The sequence below is a fragment of the Lontra canadensis genome, unplaced genomic scaffold, assembly GCF_010015895.1.
Source record: "Lontra canadensis isolate GAN:19392208 unplaced genomic scaffold, GSC_riverotter_1.0 scaffold29, whole genome shotgun sequence".
NCBI classification, from domain to species: Eukaryota; Metazoa; Chordata; class Mammalia; order Carnivora; family Mustelidae; genus Lontra; species Lontra canadensis.
Window position 1 is genome coordinate 6,595,137 of NW_022631023.1, and position 13,097 is coordinate 6,608,233.

Genomic DNA, 13,097 nt, shown 5'->3' on the forward strand with positions numbered 1-13,097 from the left:
AGGCTTGAACTCGTGACCCTGGGATCAAGACCTGAATTGAGATCAAGAGCTGGATGTTTAACTGAGTGAGCTACCAAGGTGCCCTATGTTTGGTAATTTTTTGGGCTTAGTATACCTTGAACATTTTCTATGTGGTAAATTTAGATTTGTCTCATTCTTCTTAATACCGTGTAATATGTTTATCTAGTCTCCGACTGATAGGTACTCAACTTAATCTTATTTTTTTACTGTTACTAAAGAGTGCTAGAGTGAATGTTTTTGTTTATTCAGAGTATTCCTAAAGGTGGATTTCCAGAATACAAATTGCTGAGTGAAAGGATAAAATATTTTCTGAGAAGATCTTAATCTGCGTTCGTAATATACATGAACAAGAGTGTTCTTTCTTTTACATCCTTATCAGTGCTGCCAAAACGAAACTTTTTCATTCTTGTCATATGGATAGACCCAAAATATTATTACTTATTTTGATTTTCTTTAACTTCTTTTAATGTTCATAGGATAGTTTATAAATGGTGAGGTCTTGTGACAGTGACTTGCTTTTATCCAAATTCTATTTTTTTTTAACTTGGTTGCCCTTCTTTTGCCTCTAGGAACTACCAATCAATTCTTTGAATTGATGAGTTCAGTTTTGTTTTTTAAAATATTCCACATGTAAGTCGGATCATACAGTGCTTGTCTTTCTCTGTCTGACTTATTTCACTTAACATAAGGTCTTCAAGGTCCATGCATGTTGTTGCAAATGGCAGGATTTCCTTATTTTTTATGGCTGAGTAATGTTTCACTGTCTCTATACAACACCTTTTCTTTACCCATTCGTCTGTCCATGGACTCAGGTTATTTCCATGTCTTGGCTATTGTGAACAACACTGCGGTCGACATGGTGGGAAGGTGTAGTTATCTTTTCAAGAGAGTGATTTCATTTCCTTGAGTTAAACACCCAGAAGTGGGGACTGCTGGATCATACTCTAGGCCATTTTTAAATTTTTCGAGGAGCTTCCACACTGTTTACTGGAGTGGTTGTGTCAACTCACATTTTCATCCACAATGCACCGGGGTTTCCTTTTTCCACATCTGCACCAGTACTTTTATTCTTTCTTTTTGACAGTAGGCGTCCAAGCAGGTGTGAGGTGATATCTCACTCTGGTTTTGCATGTCCCTGATGATGAGTGATGTTGAGCACTTTTCCAGGGTTTTTTGTTTGTTTGTTTGTTTTTGTTTTTACATCGTGTCTATTGGGATGGCCAGTACACTCTCTTGTATGAGCATCAGTTGTCTGTTATGTAACGTTTTTGGATCAATACATCTTGTCCCATAATACACTTTCCTGTTGGCTGACAGTCTGCCATTAATACACAGACTAAATTATATTGCGAAGATGATCAAATTGAATTGCTTTGTTCCACTGTTTCTCAACTGGTATGATTTTGCCTCTATCCTCAAGGATATTTAGCAATGTGTGAAGGCGGATTTTGTTGTTATAATGGGGGGTTGGGGAAGTGCTCTTGGCAGCTAGCGGCAGAGACGAGGGATGCCAGCAAATATCCTTCAAAGCACCGAACAGCCCCCTCCCCCAACAAAGAATTATCCAGCCCAAAATGTTGACAGTGCTGAGGCTGAGAATCCTCACAGACTGTCCAAATAACATTTTAGTGCCTTCATGGTTTGTTCTTTCATAAGTAGACTCTATCTCATCTATTCTAAGCACAGTTTATTGTCAAAAATTGGGATGGATGTGTCTTATCACTGTTGGATCAGAAAGTATTGTGATTAATTTTGTTGGGCTGAATTATTTTTTCTTTCCTTGTGATACCTTAGATTGTGAATGACCTCTGTCGTCCACTATCTCCCATCGATGAAATGTGGTAATATGATTATGTCTTATCATTTTCCAGCTATATCTATGCATCAATCTAATTTCTGTGGAAGATGAGGAAGTCCTGTGTCCATAACGATGCAATTGCTGTATTGATAGGTGTTAAAAATCAATGTCTAGCCTTGCGTCTATACTCATTCCACCTTGTGTCTGCTTTGAGGCAAAAAACAATATTCAGTGTCTGAAACAATTTTGTATTTGATTTTATGTTAAAAGAGTTCCTCTTGGGTTTAGCAAGTAGGCATAGTATTGATAGAATGTTCAAATTTAGTGTGGCATGATTGATTTCTTCATTTGGGGGGTTATGAATCATTTCTGGATCTGTTGATTTTTCTCCTTCGTGTACATTCATTACTTTTAAATACAGGAACAAGGTTGGAAATCAAAATGGTTTCTGTGTTAGGAAAACATTTCAGGTTGCTGGATTTCCCTTGAAACCTCTGTTTTCTTACTTATAAACAGTTTAATAATTCACTTAACTCTGCGCTTCCTGGTTCTTGGGAAAAGGTAACAAAAGGAACATCAAATATTCAGCATAAATTCTCTCCTTTTAGATGTTGTTTTGTGAAAGGCGATGAGCACCTATGCTGGAACAGGGTCAGCTCACAGCTGCACAACTGAGTGGGGACAGCGTTTATTCCTGGCTCCCACTGGAGAAAATCTGTATGTGTTCAGAGGGAAATGGACTTTAATGCGTACTGTCAATTCTTTTTTGCACTTGTAAGTGAGAAAAAAATTAGAAAGTTAAAGGGTGGCAGTTTTGAGTTATTAAGAATGGTCTGGATTAGCCTCAACTTCCATGGGTCAGCACAAGGTGGCCGCTGATGCTTCCCATCTGCTTTTGGTTTCTAGTCACTAACAAAGAAGCACAAGGTATGTATAGCCTCATTGTTCGCGGTTTCCCTGCTCTTTTAAAGACAAAGGAACCCCCCCCCCACACCAAGGTACTGTAATACTTCTAACTCCAATTTACAGATTAGGCAAAAACCTCTCAGGTTAGGGGTCACTTCAGGCAGTTGAAAAATGTCTTTGTGAACTTCAGTTTTCTGGCTGTTCAAGAAAATAATACAATAAAGAGAGCTCCCCCGTGCCAGAATTCCATAAAACGAGCGGCATGCGAGACACATTAATGGTTTCCATTCCTGCTGAAAACAGCTTCCAGTAATGGGGAACCCAGTATCTCCGATCCGAGTGTCTCAGCTTCTGGGAGGTGAGGTCCAGGTGAGGGCTGGCTGGGCTGGGATCAGGAAAGCAGCGCTTCATCCACAAAAATTCCTATGTGAGTTTAAAAGCAAGAGGACTTACCTTCTTTTAAGAAACCTCACAGATGCTGGGGTGAATTCTGTAGGGATAGCTGTTTTCCTCACACTCTTTCTGGGGGGCAGAAGCACCCTGGACTGAGGTTCTGGGAGCCGGAGCCCCAGTGTGTGTCCCTGAGCATCTCCCCTCTGCCTGTGGGGAACTCTAGGGCAGCGGGTGGCCAGGCCCACCATGTGGCCTTCCAGATGGCTCTCATTATGGTCAGAAGCGACCGATGGGAGCCCCCGTGGCATCCTGGAAGCCAGAGAGATTGCACAGGGGACAGAGCCCCTGGTTTCTAGGAGCTAATGTTTCAAGGGAAATCATAACACCTTCCAAACACTGGGACTTTTCTTTTTAGTAACTCGGGCTAAGGAACCCTCTCCCTCCGCTTCTCATTTACCGGCCCTATTTCTGTGCGAGTCACAGAGGGGGAAATTAAAGCTTTCCCACGTCTCCTTGGGAAATTAACCTAAGGTTAATGGGCAGAGATGCTTCTAGAAAATGGGAATGGGGCACCAGGAGGAGGAAGGCTGGGGCGGGGATGGAGGAGGAAAGTCACAGTGGGGTGGTGGGGGGCCCTACTGTGGGGAGCTCAGGTGACCCTGAGATACAGGTACTTGTAATGGGCAGAGAGGAAGTGGGAGGAAGAGGGGAGGGAAGTCCTTTCTCTTCAATCAAATGTTGTTGTAATTTTGACATCTTTTCCCCCCAACTGAAATGTGCTCTTTGGTGTGTGTTTGGCTCAAGACGGCTTCTCTTCTTTTCCATATCTTTAGCGCCTGATTCAGCATAATTCTGGGAAAGATGGATGAATGGATCAGTGAGCACATGAGAAGAATATTTGCTGTAACAATGTTGCAAAATTCTTTTCGAGTAAGGAAATGTCTCAGGGTGTTCCAGTCACCTTTCACTGCATAACTGATCACTCTAGAACTTGGTGGCTTAAAATCAAAAGGACATTTTATTATATATGTTCCTCCTGGTTGGAGGGCTTGGCTGGGATGTGACAGGCTTTTTCACTCAGGGTCTTTCAGATGGTTGCAGTCAAGGGGTGCCCAGGAGCTGGATCCATATGCAAGTTCTCCCCACTCACCCCCCAGAGGCTGACGCCAGCTGTTGGTGGGACTCAGGACTGGAATGCCTACAGACAGCCTCTCCATGTGCCTTGGGCTTTCTCTCAATATGGTGGCTGAGGTATAAGAGTGGCTGTTGCCAAGAAAATCAGATGGAAGTTGTATGGTTTCTACAGGAAGCTTGGAAGGCACATAGCTGGACTTATGCTGTAGTGACAGGTCTTCTCAGCTTCGAAGAGTGAAGACATGGACCCCATCTTTTGATGGGAACAAAGTCAATGTCACTTTTTTAGATGGGCACATATGATGGGAAATCTTGTTGGGCTGTCTGGAAATGTAGTTCACCATGGGTGATACGGCCAATGCCTAGAAATGCAATGGATCTGTCACTCTGATGGTTTCCAATCATTGCATATGGGGCCAACCCAATCACTGAAATAGTTTAGCTGGAAATAATTTTAGTCAGAGGTACTTTGGAAGATTGCAAGGGCTATGCAGCATAAAAAGGGGAGCTATTATTTAACTTGAAATTCAGATAAACTGCTTGTGAATATATCATGATGCAGGCAAAATAGAGGGCATACACTCCTTCATTTGCTTATGTATTTACTCAGTATTTTTTTTAATTGACTATTTCTCCCTGCCAGGTAGTGTTAGCTCAGTTATTGAGAGGGAGAGCTCATACCATGCGGAGCTGGAAGGTCTCTTAGAGGCCATTTGTCTTCTTCACTTCCCATGGCTTGATCTGGGGAAATTGCTTGAGAAAGACACTCTTAAAGTTACCCAGGTCTTGTGGTCTGGACACCTGGGGGATGGGGCATGGTGGAGGGACAGCCAGCCAGCCTCTGTCTCTCAGCACCTGCCACTCTCTTCATCATCACCTGTCTGCCTTCATCATTACCATTCCCTGCTGCACGTGTGCTCATGTGTGTGTGCGGCTTTCACCTTAACTTGGAATGAAATCTCCCCAGACACTGGTCAGCAAGCAGTTGAAAACCAGATGCGGCACATTCTGTGGAGGACCGAGGAAGGAGACTGTGGTGTGGCTGAGGCCACACCTCATCAGATGGGCCATGGGGAGCCTGGGCCTGTCTCAAGGTCTCTCCCCGCCGGAAGTACATCCTTCATTCATCCTGGTGGAGTCTCAAGTTCAAGTCAGACTTTGAGCCTTTGAGGGTCTCTACGGGGCTGCCCACTGGCGCGGCCAGTCCTCTCCTGGGCGCTGCTGCTTCCTCCCTTGAACAAACCTGCATCACCAGTTGATCCACAGATGGAAAACTGGCACAGGTGGTCCATGGCTTCTTGACTCACTGAGCAGATGAGGAGGAGGCTGGGCTGAGGCCTCGCCCCCCTGAGCCAAGGCCCCTGTGATCGGGGCACTGCACTGGACTCCTGCTATCTGAGGACCATCACCCAGCTGCCACCCCAGCACGTTTGCATCCACCGCCCTCGTTGACCCAGATGTTAACTCGGCATCGTCACTCCTCAGTTTCCACCTAAGCCGCTTCCTGTGGGCAGGAAGCAGCGTGCGTGGCCGGTCTGCCGAGCCTGGAGTCACTCTTCTCTTCAGCCCATGCCTTTAATCTAGAGCGGCATCGCAGTGAGCCTGGGCGGGGACCCCCGTCCCGCATGACCATTTCCCACATCTCGTCCCCTCCACACTGCGCCATGTGTGTGGAAAGGTGAAGTTTGTTTCCCTTTAAAAATCGCAAGCTAACAGATGAAACACTGCCTTAATTATCTGTCTGTAGAGCGCATTGAAAACGAATCTCTGCTCTACTGGCAGACGCACAGGAAAATCTGTCACCAGCCACAGTTACTGTGGCCTCCTCGGAGCGCAGAGCCTCACCCCCACGCAGCCTGGCCTCCAGACCGCCCGGATCACAAACAACTGTCACCCACTGACCTCGCTCTTCTTCGGTGTAGGAACCAAAGCAGAAGGGGGAAAACAGGAAAAACTACAGATATTTTAAAGCACAAGTGAGGGGGCACCTGGGTAGCTCAGCAGATTAAGGGTCTGACGGTTGGTTTCCACTCAGGTCATGATCTCAGGGTTATGAGATCGAGCCCCATGTTTGGCTACATGCTGGGCGTGGAGCCTGCTTGGGATTCTCTCTCTCCCTCTCCCACAGTCCCTTCCCCCCTCTAAAAAAATAAAGAACAAGTGAGGACAAAAAGAGGAAAGTTGTAAAATCAGTTAATTTTTTTGCAAACATTTCCAAGGCACTGTGTTTTGCATTAAGTGTTTAGCGTTTAGATGACCTAAAAGTCAGTGTAATCACATTAATAGGATTATTTTCAAGAAAACCCCCTTGTCTTAAGGTTTACTTTATTTGATAAATATTTTTATATATTTTAACATTTTATATCATTTTTGTAAGTGATGCCCTATAAAGGTATCCGCAAACCTATAACGAAAAAAAAAATCAAAGGTACTATAAGTACCTCTCACATATTACAGTATGATCTACATCCTTCCCACAGTTCCCATCTCTGGAAAGGATCTTGTAATATCTGAGTTTAGGCAAGGTGGTAGCATGATACCAGCATTGACTGCACAGAAAACAAATGCACTCAAAATTGACCTGTTAATTTGATGGGACTTTCATGGGGGAACCTAATGAACCATCTAGAATTATTGGGAAATGCAATGTTTTTTATAGTTTGGGATTACTGATCATGCTGTAGGAACAACTCTATAGTTTCCATGGCCAAATCTCACCCAGAACAGTGATGCCATTTGTTGTGGGTACATATCTGTAGTTCATCTTTCCTCCTTATCCAGGTCTATTTCCTTAGGTGTTACTGACGAGCAGTGTAAATTTCCCAAAAACGTTTTCTCCATTATGAATGTTGGGTTTTAATTTGAATGAATAAAATGAGACGACTATGTAGGATAATGACACCAATTCAAAAAGTGCCAAATAAAGCATTAGTCATGCCATCGTCCCTCTAAGGGCCTTTTTAAAGGGACATTTAGCACCCTCTAGTGACAGCAGTTCAAGTAGCTCAAAGTTAAGTCCCTGCAAGGCTTCTGGTTTCCAGCCAGCAAGCAAACAAAGCAGTGAAGTTCTTTGGCCAATAGGTGATTGCTTCCTAAAAATCATGAGGCAGGATTATTTTAAAGGATATTTTATTATTATTAATGAATTTATTATTATTTATTATTATTTTAAAGGATAAAATAGCATCCACCAGGCAAACCCCAGCTTGTCTTCTGGCTTATCATTGATGTAGAAAGAACATTGTCATTTGTCCCCTGATACTGTAGTTTTCCCCCAAAATACATGCTGAGATTTGTGTTGCGATCCAGTGAAGATGATGAATTAACCTACATCATGTTTGGTTCAGGCATTTAAACAGACTAAACACATTTCCGTAAAACTCACCTGGAAGAGGACTGGCTGCCTCCATTTGAACGGCATGCTGTATCCACAAGGGGGAAAGAGCCTCCACATCACTTTGCAGGGAGAGGGCACAGGGCAGAGAGGGTGGGTGCCATGCATGGTGGGTAAATGCAGGGGTGGGTGCAGGGCACGGAGGAGAGAGTGTAGCACAGCTGCTTTTGCATACACCTGCCTGCAAGTGTAGGCGTACAACTCCCTTCAGTCTGTAGGTTGCCTGCTTCACACTCTTGCAAATGCAAATGCATTATTTATGACATATGTTCTGTTCCTTGGCTTCGTTTCTGATTCCATTTGTGATATAAATAAATTAGCAAATATGGAAACATATTAAGCGATATAGAAAGAAAGGCCACCTGAATCTGACTCAAAACAGACTTTATAAAAGCAAGGAGAGCAATTGTTTAACGCAGGCGCCTCTGTAAATTTCCATTGTGCGGGGAGAGGGGAGGGGGACGCATTCTCGTGCAACTTATCTTTCTTTAAAAAGTAGCATATAGTTTCTTTACAAAATAATTTATGAATATCAAGACAAAAATAAAGGCTGAATACTAGTATCTTATAAGTGAGACTGGCACACTTAAAAAAAAAACCTGAAAGTGTAACTAGATCAAAATCTAAGTTAATTTAAACAGCCCGAAATAACTTCTCAGAGTGGCCAGGGTGATTGCTGAGGAAGTCAGTGGGACATAGTACTAGAGATCTGAGCAGGGGCAGAGGAGCATGTCTGCCTCTGGGGTTGGATGGGCCCATTCCTTTGTGTCCCCTTCAGTTGCATGGTACGGGGGCTAGACTGCCCTGTGGGTAGACCATGCCTCAAGGTGACCAGTGCAATCTGACATCTCTGCTTATCTCTACCCAGTTGTATGGATGAAGATGTTGAGATTCATTGAATGGTTCACACATTGTACGTGGGATCACGATCATTGAAGCAGAAAATTTAAGTTCCTTTAAACTATTGTACAAATTAATTGTTCTTAGGATTTTCTTTTTCTCTGTTTTTCTTTTCTTTTTAGTCCTGAATAATAAATGGACACACTTAAGGTTCCTAATGGTGGTTTTAAGACTCCTGCACTTTTAGAGGCATAAGGAATTAGGGAAGAGCGGAGTTGTCAGAATTCGAGAACATATCCGATGCTTATGAAATGGTGCTCATCGAAGTCATTGCTCCATTGGCTCCTGCAGAACTGAAGTGACGAATGCTTCAAAATTAAGGAAATTGCAACTTGGTGTTGAGAAGTTGAGGATTTAGTATATGATAACAATTTCCCCGGTTTAGATGAGTTCAAATCACCCAAGATGCTGAAGAATATATTAACCACTCAGGGAAGGTGTTGAAACAATAGTTATTTAAATTGTAATTGGATTATTTCTTAATGTGTTGTTGGAGGGCATCTCACACACACACACACACACACACACACAGTCTTACCCAGTGGAGTGAAACTGTGCTCACAAAGTATGCTTTGAATGGAAAAACGATCTGTAACCGGCATGTAACGAGTGACCTTGGGGGCTAAGAGCGCCTATGCTGCCTGTGTTCTCAGGCGAATCCTCCAATTGACACAGACGGAAAAGTTCCACGGAGGGATGTAGTTTTCCATTGTGGGGGCAGCTCCAGATGCTGGATCCTTATCTGTAATCTCAGGCATGTCCCTGGCAAGAGTCCTTGGGACATCCTTCTTGCAGCGCTTTCATGAATAATCCAAACATTATACATTTTAAGATTCATGTGTCATTTTAGGGACAATATGGAGCACTTTGTCCTATTGTTCGACCCTTCAAAAGTTTGCATTTCATGGGTCGCTTCCAGGCTCTGCAGTTTTATGTGGGCGGAATGTAAGTAAACAAACACAGACTTCCTGAATGCTGGGACACCCAGTGGCTAGACAGAGCCCTGTCATCCTTGCTTCATTGCGCGGGCCAGAGTGCCTGGCATGAAAAAGACACTTTATGAATCCCGACGGGATGGGTTAATGTTGGGTAGATGACAGTGACAAAACACTCGAGTGTCTTCTGGGTTTCGTCACTGGAATTAATTAAAAAAAAAAAAAAAAAGAACCACTCTCTTCTTTGCGTAGACGTTTAACAAGGAACCTGAGTTTTGGTACACACACACAGATCTTGACAGGTGTAGGTGTTGTGAGCTGCGTGTTATACAGATTGTTATAAAAACATAGCACATTACATGTTACTTATAGAACTTTTACATTACATTTCAATTTCGATTTACTGTAAATGTTGGGAAATCTAGATGAACCAAAGGAGGAGGAGGGAGAACAAACAAGAAAAGGAAGCTTCTCTACCATTAGTCTATAGTATGGAGCCTCTTAGTATTTCTGTCTTGCCTTTTTCCTTTTAGAAAATGGGTCTGTGATATAATTCTCCTTTATCACTGGGTTCTTAACTTACTGGGTGTAGTCTTATAACAATTTTCCATATCACTGAGTATAGATCTACATACTCTTCCTGCAATATTTTCAATGATAATGAGCATCTCAGTGAATGGATATTTAAGAAAGGGATCAATCATTCATGAGCAAACCTTCTTTTGTGTCTCCAGTTAAAATTGGGGTTCATTATGTCTTTGCTGTGCTCCTACATCATTTTTAGAACAATATTGCCCTCATCCAAAGTGTCTCAACTCTTGGCCTTCCTCAGTGTACCCTACCCTAGAGAAGTTAGTAACAGAACAAGGGTGAGAACTTGCAGACTCTTTAGAAAATGGGAAGACAGGGTTTTAAGGCCCGTAAATGACAGGGTCCCTTTTATCATTACAGTAAATATAGGGTTCATTTTATAGGATTTCCTTTTTTTCATTTGAACCAAAACAGGAATAGGTTTACAAAGGGTTTTCCCAAAGTTGTGGGTAATAGGTCTATGATAGGTAAGTAAAAAAGGAAATGCAGAATTTAGTCATGGGCTCTGATGTCCACAGACCCTGGGGAGCCATACTGGTCCAGCATGGTGTTTACTGCATTCCAGGGAGGGTGGAGAAGGACCCTGTTCTGTAAGCTTATGACAGGATGGCCCCCAGGCAGTACCCCACTGCTAGACTGCCCTTGACATGGGTCTGCCTGGTTACCTGAAGGGTGGCCTCCTCCCAGGAGGGGGGTGTCTGGTCAGAAGGTCCCAGTCCTTAGGCTGGTGAGTGACCTGGTGCTGAGGCCAGTTGTAGATACAGACTTGAAGAATGGGGTGGAGGGGAGGATAAACTGGTATCTTTATGTTTGTTTGATTCCCCAGGATAATGCTTATTTTAGGAAATGGTTTCTGTACTACTATATTCTAATGAATAAATATGCCTTATACTATGAATAGCCCAAGTTTAAAAAATAACTTTGCATTAAATATTCAGAGAATACTGGACTTGGATGCTATGCTGTCGTTCTAGATATCAGGGATCACTGTCTTTAAAGATGTTAAGAATCAATTGAACATCTTGTTGTTAGAAAGGAGGAAGATGTGAATTTCTAAAAATTTGTGGTGGGAATTATAACTCCTGAACGATCTAATAAAGACTACTTTCTAGATTTGTGTGGATTTTTCAAAATTCAACACAAATGAAATTTATGGATAGAATCATCAGGAAATAGATCAAACAGTAGCATCTGGTTTTCTGTTTCTAAGTATCCAAGCAAAGAAATTAGTCTGCTAAAACAATATCTTTATTAATTAGAGACCAAAGGGTATATATGAGTATACACATATAAGCATTATACATATAAATATTAGAGAGAAAAAGAGAGAGAGGAAGCAAAGCCAATCATGTGAATTACCAGCAGTGGGAGTCACTGGGTGAAGGATACTAAGAGTCCTTTGTGTTACCTTGTTTCTGTACATTGGGAATTTATTTCTGCATAAAGAGTTAAGAGATTTCACTGTTTACAAAGCTGAAGTAAGCAGTAACCAAGGAATTAAAAGCTCCGTGAGGAATGAGATCTCTGAGGGTAGATGGGGTGGGAGGGGGGTGGGCCAGGACCCAAGAAACTAGGGGGAGGTAGGAGCAGGCAACACTTTGTCCTGGGCTCTTTTGTTAGCAAAGTGGTCATCCTGGTTCAGGCTGTTCCTTGGGGAAGCCACAGGAGCACTGCTCACTGGGGTACTGCGGTGAACCTTGAAAGCCAGTGCTCCTCTGGACAGCAGAAGCAAGGAATCCCGGTGGAGCCGAGTGCGTTTTTCTCAGCACTCCTGAGTCCTTGTGGACGCTGCCCAGATAAAACATCTCAGTACTTTGAAATGTTCAGGGAAACAAAATTTTAATCAGCCTGCCATCTCATTCATTGTTCAGAGATGAAAAGAGGGGAAATCAACCCCCCTCCAAGTGTAGATGCTGAGAACTTGAAGGTTCTGATTTTGACCCAGAACAGGATTTCTTTTATTTTCTCTTTCCCCTTTGTTGTCTTCCTTTGTTTCTTGGTTTGTCTCTGTCTCCCTTCTCCTCCTCCTCCTTCTATCCTAACACAAGGGGGTGAGTCAGGGGACCATGGAAGGTGCGGGAACCCAGGCTCATTTGCAGGACTCAGACAGATGCCGGCCTGAAGTCTGAGTGAAATCCGTTCTCCAGCCCGTCCAACCCCTGGACCTGAGTGTTGTTGAATGACTTAGGCTTTGGTCTCTCCTGTTCTGCGGGGTCCCCTCTGGGGACCACACCTCTTCCCCGGTCCCACTTTCGTGTAGCGAGATTCAAAGCAAAATGTTGTTTCTTCCAGAGAACAAGTAATTTCCTGAAAATGAGTAATTAAAGGCCTGAAGTCCTCTAAGGAATGTTCAGGCCTCCATTAGCCGTATTTCCTTGAGTGGAAAATAGACGTATGGCCCTGAACTTGCAGCTCGGATTTTCAAACACTTAATGAGGTCTTCACGGGGCATCTGTGCAGAGCGAGGCCCTCTCTCGGGGTCTGTGGTCTGCGGCACTGACTTTTCTCAGAGCGGGACCAGCTCGCTCACCTTATAAACGACCTTATGTATGACCATTGGCCATATAATTTTAGTTATTTGGGTTTTACTTATTTATCTATTTATTTTTAGTTCTTTGGATTTTAAATCCATATTTAAACGTGAGGATTTGATGGGGCTATATCTCCCTTCACTTGACTCGCTTACCTTGTCGGTTCTCGAGTCTTGCTGTTTTCAGCAGGTTTCTTGTGAAACAAATAAAAATCGCCTGTGTTTGGAAAGAGAAAATGAAACTCTTCTGGAAGACTCACGTGAGATGTTGAATAAAAGGAGTCCGTTAAAAGTCCGCAAGCGAATGTATTATTCCATTAATGAGAAATAAGTTCTACCCGCAGAGTTTCCTTTTGGGAGAAAGGGACAGGGAGTGTGTGGGGAGGAGGGGCTCAAGTCCTGTGTCCCAGTCCTGGGGCAGGTCCAAGGCGCTGGGGGCCCCGAAGGCCTGGCACCTGGCTGTAGAGGGCCCTCCGTGCCTCATTCTGAGGTGCT

The 13,097-nt window shown here is 43.4% G+C and overlaps 1 protein-coding gene across 2 annotated transcripts in view; it reads left to right on the forward strand.

Annotated features, from left to right (window-relative positions):
- ERG (ETS transcription factor ERG) overlaps positions 1-13,097 on the forward strand; it is a 169,708-nt gene that overhangs the window by 53,657 nt on the left and 102,954 nt on the right. The gene's annotated exons all lie outside the window — the stretch shown is intronic.